The sequence below is a fragment of the Myotis yumanensis genome, unplaced genomic scaffold (assembly GCF_028538775.1).
Source record: "Myotis yumanensis isolate MYYU_CA2020_CCGP unplaced genomic scaffold, mMyoYum1.0.hap1 SCAF_10, whole genome shotgun sequence".
Lineage (NCBI taxonomy): Eukaryota > Metazoa > Chordata > Mammalia > Chiroptera > Vespertilionidae > Myotis > Myotis yumanensis.
Genome location: NW_027223761.1, coordinates 83,107,389 through 83,113,901, shown reverse-complemented (window position 1 = coordinate 83,113,901; position 6,513 = coordinate 83,107,389). Strand labels below are relative to the sequence as shown.

At 62.7% G+C, this 6,513-nt stretch overlaps 1 protein-coding gene across 4 annotated transcripts in view; it reads left to right on the top strand.

The window, feature by feature from the left end:
• The first annotated feature begins 916 nt into the window (after positions 1 to 916).
• Positions 917 to 6,513, top strand: part of BCL9L (BCL9 like) — a 28,508-nt gene continuing 22,911 nt past the window's right edge. For 2 of the 4 annotated variants that reach the window (XM_070426191.1, XM_070426190.1), the window contains exon 1: positions 918 to 1,795. The gene's annotated coding sequence lies outside the window, so the exon portion shown is untranslated. Of the gene's footprint in view, positions 1,796 to 6,513 lie in introns of all 4 variants that reach the window. The other 2 variants (XM_070426194.1, XM_070426193.1) reach the window with 2 other exon arrangements.

Genomic DNA, 6,513 nt, shown 5'->3' with positions numbered 1-6,513 from the left:
TGGCCGAGGCCCTGGGATTCTTTCACACCAGAGCTCAGCCTCTCTGGGCTTCAGTTTGCTTTTCCTTTAAGTGGGAATAATACCAGCTCACAGGGTGTGATGAGGCAATCCCCAACCCAGCTGGGTGCTGGCGCAGCAGTTAGTAGGCCCTGGGATGTTCTGTGGACTGGCCCAGCTGCTGGCACCACTCACCCATCCAGTGAATTTATGGAAGCCCTACATGAGCCCAGCACTGAGTGCCGCGGGGAATGTAGAGGCGTAGGAGGCATGGTTTGGGCCCCTAGAATCTTTTGGAGCGACCGCATACATACAGGACAGACAGCCATCCTTCTTCCTTGTTGGTGTTAGTCCGGGTGGCGAGGGCAGAGGGGCCCGGGAAGCGCCCTGGGATACCGAGGCCCACATCTGGTCCCGGGCTTTCCATTTTCCAGCTGTGGCGCCGGAGACTTAGTTTCCTCCCCAGTCTAATGGGGCCGTAACGTCTTTCTCACGGTTTGTGGGAAACACTGAAGTAACATGTGAAATAAAAAGTACAACTTCATTTTCATTGCATCTGCTCTCAGATAGGGGAGTGTGTGTGTGTCACTCTGATGTGTGGAGAGAGTTCTTGGGAGAAGACCAAGGTTTCACTTCCACAAGCATTTCCTCAGCACCCACTCTGCCCGAGAACTGAGGGGAAAACACCCAGGCGATGTCCTCAAGAACGGCCTGGCCTCCAGGAGAGAGGACCAAAGGAGATGCTCAGAGCGGCCTGAAGGTGGGTGGTACAGCAAGCGGCCCGGGAGTGCGTGTGGGGTTGCGGGGATGCAGGCATCCTGCTGCTTCCCATCCGTGTGGGCAGGAGGCCAGGGCAGTGCTGTCCAGCCTCTCACCCGCGTGGGAGGTTGCTGGCGGGGAGGGGAGGGGTAGCAGCCCCCTCCCGCCCCGACCCACCGGCCTCCCCGCCAGCCGGCACGGCGCCTTACCGAGTCAGGCCGCTGGGAGGCCGGGAGCGGCTGGGCAGGCGGAGATGGGGGAGCTCTTATTTTGACAGGGGCCGCGCGGCTCTGGAATGAAGGCAGAAGGAGGCCGCCAGCGCGCCCGGTGCGGAGCGTATTGGGGCCGGAGCGGAGCCGAGCGCAGCGGGCCAGGCCCCGGCAGCGCAGCGGAGCCCGGGAAGGCGGCGGCGCGCGGCGGAGCCAGAGGCCGGACATGCCCCGGACGCGGGGCCGCTGCACCCCCGCCGCCGCCCGCAGCCAGCCGGCCCGACGCCCGCACGCCCGGGTCCCCCCGCGCCGCGCCGCCCGGGGGCTGCGCCCCGGACCCTCGGCGCGCGGCCAACAATAAGCGCCCAGACAGCCCTCTCCCCGCCCCGCGCCCGCCGCCCCGCCGGCCTCGGGGAAAGTGAAAGGAGGAGGCGAAGCGAGGAAGGAAGGAAGGAAGGAAGCAAGGAAGGAAGGAAGCAAGGAAGGAAGGAAGGAAGGAAGGAGGAAGGAAGGAGGAGGAGCAGGAGGAGGAGGAGGCGGCGGCGCGGGAGCTGAGACCCCAGCCCCGAGACCAGGACGGACCGGCGCGCGCTCCCCGCCGCCCACGACCATGCTCCGCGACCGGGAAGCTGGGACCTAGGCGCCCGGCGACCCCGGACACCCTCGCCCCGGCCAGGCCGGTGTTGAGATCAAGGCATCCAGGATCAAAGGACCACCTCCTGCTCCCTCCGCACCTCCGACCGGCGAGCAGGACCCCCTTCCACCCACCGACCCGGACCTGGTCATGGCGTCCAGCTCCGGCCTGGCGTGAGGATCCCGACCCGCGAGAGGTGAGGGGCGGGCTGGGCTGAGGGCGCAGGTCCTGCCGAGCCCGCAGGGGCGCGAGGAGGGAGGTCCAGTTCGAGCTGGGGAGGGGGACACAGTCGGAATATCGCTTGCCCTCGGGAACGCACCCCCGAGCTGTTTAATGGGCGGGGGCGCCCCCAGGGTTCGTGGAGGTTACGCTTGGGCCCCCAATCTGGTAGCAGCCCCAGAGCACAGTGGGGAGGGCTCAGGGGCAGCCAGGGGACCCTGCCACCCTAGAGCAGAGAACAAGGCAGGCCTGGGGCCAGCTGGAGCAGCAGCCCTGCCCTGGGGGCTTCTGGGAGTTGTAGTCCCCTTCCTAGGGTTCCCTACCCCTGCGGTCCCAGCACCCCTCCATGCCTGATGGGAGCCTCCCGAAGGAGGTGCATTGGGTTTGGGGATCACTGGGGTCACTTCTGGCCCCAAGCACTGCCTGGGGGCAGCAGGGGCTGTGCCTGGAGGAGTCTCCCCAGCCGAGAGTTCCTCGCGGTGTGGGTTTGGCTGGGCGGTGGGGGTGGGGCCATCAGAGTTCCTTGGAGGTGTCCCTGCACTGCTAGGGGAAGTGGCCCCTGCCTGGGCCCAAAGGAATGTGGGAAGAGAAGGGAGGCTCAGGCTCTTGCTTGCCGGAGACGCCTTCTGTCCCGGGGCTGCTGGGATTTGGTCTCAGGAGGCACTGTGTCGCCTCTTCCTTCTCCCCTGGGCGCTGAGAGGAGCGGGCTCCTGGCGGTCTGGGATCTGGAGGCTGCCTCTCTGGAACAGTAAAGCCAGGATCAGCTTCTGTCTGTCTGTCCAGCTTCCTTCCTTCCGGGTTTCTCTGACACTTTCCCCTCCCTCTCTTTCTGTCTGTCTGTCTGCTGCTGGGGGTGTATGTCTGCGTCGGTGTCTGGTGGGGGGGCCTGTGCTCAGGGAGGGAAAGTGTTGCTCTGGGAGAGGTGGGCTGGGCAGGTCATGGCGCACACCTGGGAGAGCCGCTCCCCACTGTGTGCTGCAACCCACCCATGTCTCCAGGCAGCTTTCCAAATGCGACCTCGGAGTTCGAGTTCGGTGGGCGTCCCCTGCCCTCCTGCCAGCTCCTCTTGGGAGCAGCCACTTCTGGGCTAGGGCTGCTGGCGGCCTCCTCTCCTCCTCTCCTCCTCTGGGTCAGGACCGTGATTCCATGGCCCCAGGCGAAGGACATGTTCAGGCCCTGTCTTTCTGGTGTCAGCTCTGAGGCGCCTGCTGAGAGAAGCCTCAGGACAGGGAGAGGATGGCAGAGCAGGTGAAGGGTCGGGCGTCTGGTGCCAGGAAGGAAGGTGCCGCCTTCCCCAGGGGTCGGGCCTGAAGGCCAGCCTTCTGACCACGTTGCTGCAGAGGCTCTCTGCTCACCTGTGTTGCTCCTGATGTGGGTGGGGTCGGGCTGATGTTGGGAGGGGTGCTTGTGAGGGCTAGACTGCCTCTACTCTTGGGTCCAGAGTCGTTCTTGTGCTTGGGCTCTGGAGGTCCATATGGAGACTCCCAATGAGGCTCTAGTGACGGGTGGAAAGTCAAAGTGGGGAGAAACTGCAGAGGCCTGGGGAAGGATTGCTGGTCCCCAGAAACTGGGACGGGCACAGCAGTGGGGGTGTGGGATCTGGTGAACTTGCGATTGATCTGTGTTGGGCCCCCTTGACTTTGGGTAGTTCCTGCCTCCCAGCTTCCAGGTCCCTGGGTTAAGCAGGAGCTGTGGGCTGGGGACTCAGTTTCCATGAACAGGCAGGGGTAGCATTCTGGGCAGAGGCCTGGTGGGTGGCAGTGTTGACTCAGCAGAGGCTGGAATGCCTGGCACCTGCTTTAGATTAAAGGCGATGCCTGCAAAGAGGGGCTGCCCACCTCGGGGTGGGGGTGGGGGGAGTGGCTGGGAGGGAGTTCCCTGGAGCCCAGGAGTGGGGGGCAAGGAAAGGACCGGGGTTGCCAGCAATGGCAGCTCTAGCAGGAGCCCACGACAGGCGCTGAGGGCACCCCCACACTGCGTCTGGTGCCACATTCCATCCTAGTGCCAGGGGACAGTAGTGGGGCAGCTGTGGGGGCCAGGATGTCTGAGTGAGGGCCTGAAAGGAGGTGGGGGCACTTTGGGGTTCTCATTGCCTTGACGCCATGTTTACTCTTCCTGGGGTGTCTTGGCTGCTCACAGTGAGGTGCTCCCGGAGCCTGGGCACCCAAGGGTGATGGGGAAATAGCATCCCTTCCTTGTCTCGAGAGCTTTGGGCACTGCCTGGGCGCTGACCTAGGGGGAGGAGGAAGAGGGGATGGCAGCGTGGGAAAGTGGGCATCCAAGTGGGGACAGGTTGGGTGCCTGGGGCAGGGAGCCTCTGCCAGGCCTGCTCTCCCTGGGGTGGGGCTGTTCCAGGGACTGGCTCAACCTGTTGAGTGCCTGGCTGCGCTAGTTTGGCATCTGTGCCTCTGCCTGCCAGCCCTGCCAGCTGCCCACCCAGAGCCACACTGGGCTGCCCAGGGACCTGGGGAAAGGCTGCCTGGCTGAGGCGCCAGGATGGGCCGCAGAGGCTCCGTCCAGGTCCTGCCCTGTGACTCCCAGAGCTGGAGGGCCCGGGTGGCTGAGTAGCTGGGAGCTGAGGGGCTGGGGAGACCGAGGGGCTGGCGCTTGATCACTTGATCGGGGCTCTGGAGCCAGAGCCTGGAATCCCCTCTGCTGGGTGCGAGGCTCCGGCCTCCACCCCCGACTGGTCTGCACTCCCCCCCACCCCCATCCCGGAAGCACTGCCCACTCCCTCAGAGGTGGGGGGAAGGGTCTGAGGGCATTCTGTACCCTGGGAGGAGAAGGGTGGCTTCCTGCCCATCTTCCTAACACCCCTCCCCCCACAGAGAGGAGGGAACCCCCACCCCGCCCTGAGTGTGGGAATTCCCTGACACCGCCCCCCCCCACAGGCCCTTGCTGCCCCTGCCCCACCCCTGAGCTTTAGGCCCACCACGGGGAGGTGGGGTGGGGAAGGGGTGCCAGGTACCGTCTGTAGGGGAGAAGGTGGTCAGCACAGCCTGTGAGTGGGGGCGGAGGCACAGGAGGGTTCTCTTCCCTCCCAGTCCTGAGGGGAAGGAAGCCTGCCCCACCTTCTTGTCCAGCAGTGGCTGAGGCAGAGGCCTCGCTGTGTCTCCTTTCCCTAGGCCCCCCTGCTGGCCCCGGCACCTGCCTTTCCTGATGCTGTACCTTCCAGTCCCCTTTCCTCAGGGCCTGGGCCTGTCCACCCCCTCCTCCCAGGGGCTGATTGGCTGATCTGCAGTGGCCGGACTGCCCTCCCCCTGGCTCTCCACCCCCAGGCCAGGAATGGCCCTGGGTCTGGCATTTCGAAACCAGGATTGTTTTGAAATCTCTGTGTCTCTCCACCCCCTCCTCTCTCCCCACAGCCCAGAGCCTAGTCTCCTAACCTGACGCCACACTGTGCATCCTGTGTCCTGCCAGGGTGCATGCATGCGCGCGCACTAGCACATGGCCACATGTGTACTCCTGTGTGTGTGTACGTGATTGTGTATGGAGTGTGTGTGCTAGCACATGCCATGTGCATACTCCTGTGTGTGTGTGTGTATGAGTGTGTGAGTGAGTGTGTGAGTAAGTGTGTGTGCTAGCACATGGCCATGTGCATACTCCTGTGTGTGTGTGTGTGTGTGTGTGAGTGTGCTAGCACATGGCCATGTGCATACTCCTGTGTGTGTGTGTGTGTGTGTGTGCTAGCACATGGCCATGTGCATACTCCTGTGTGTGTGTGTGTATGTATGAGTGTGTGAGTAAGTGTGTGCTAGCACATGGCCATGTGCATACTCCTGTGTGTGTGTGTGTGCACTAGCACATGGCCACATGTGTACTCCTGTGTGTGTGTGTGTGTGTGTGTATGTATGAGTGTGTGAGTAAGTGTGTGTGCTAGCACATGGCCATGTGCATGCTCCTGTGTGTGTGTGTGTGTGTGTGTGAGTGTGTGTGCTAGCACATGGCCATGTGCATGCTCCTGTGTGTGTGTGTGTGTGTGTGTGTGAGTGTGTGTGCTAGCACATGGCCATGTGCATACTCCTGTGTGTGTGTGTGTGTGTGTGTGTGTGTGAGTGTATGTGCTAGCACATGGCCATGTGCATACTCCTGTGTGTGTGTGTGTGTGTGTGTGTGTGTGTGTGTGAGTGTGCTAGCACATGGCCATGTGCATACTCCTGTGTGTGTGTGTGTGTGTGTGCGTGTGCTAGCACATGGCCATGTGCATACTCCTGTGTGTGTGTCCCAGTGTGGTGCATCTTGTCAGCCAGCAGCTCTGTGCACTGGCCCACCCCTCTCGTTCCTGAGCTCTCCTAGGCCTTCTCTATGAGTGTGAAAGCCTCCACGGTCTGCAGGAGCCCTTCCTGGGCGTGTGGGTGATGTTTAAGAGGTGCCTGGGTGTGTGTGTTTGGGAGTTGTGTCTGTGCGTCTCTCAGCTACACATGTCGGGGAGTATCTCTGAGGAGCGTGCATAGTTGTCTCTCTGATGAGTGTATTGCTGGTGTGTGCACATGGGTGCTCCGCGCCTTTTCCCGCCTTCTCCTCCCTGGGAACATGTCTGGGGTGTATAGTCATGTCTCCCTGGAGCTGCCTGGGACATGGAGTCCTCTGTCCTTCCATAGGGAGCTTGCCTGGCATGGGGCCAGGCCTCCTGGCAGTTCTGTGGTCCTTGGAGAGAAAGTGGTAGAGTGGGGAGGCTTTGGGATGAATTGTCCC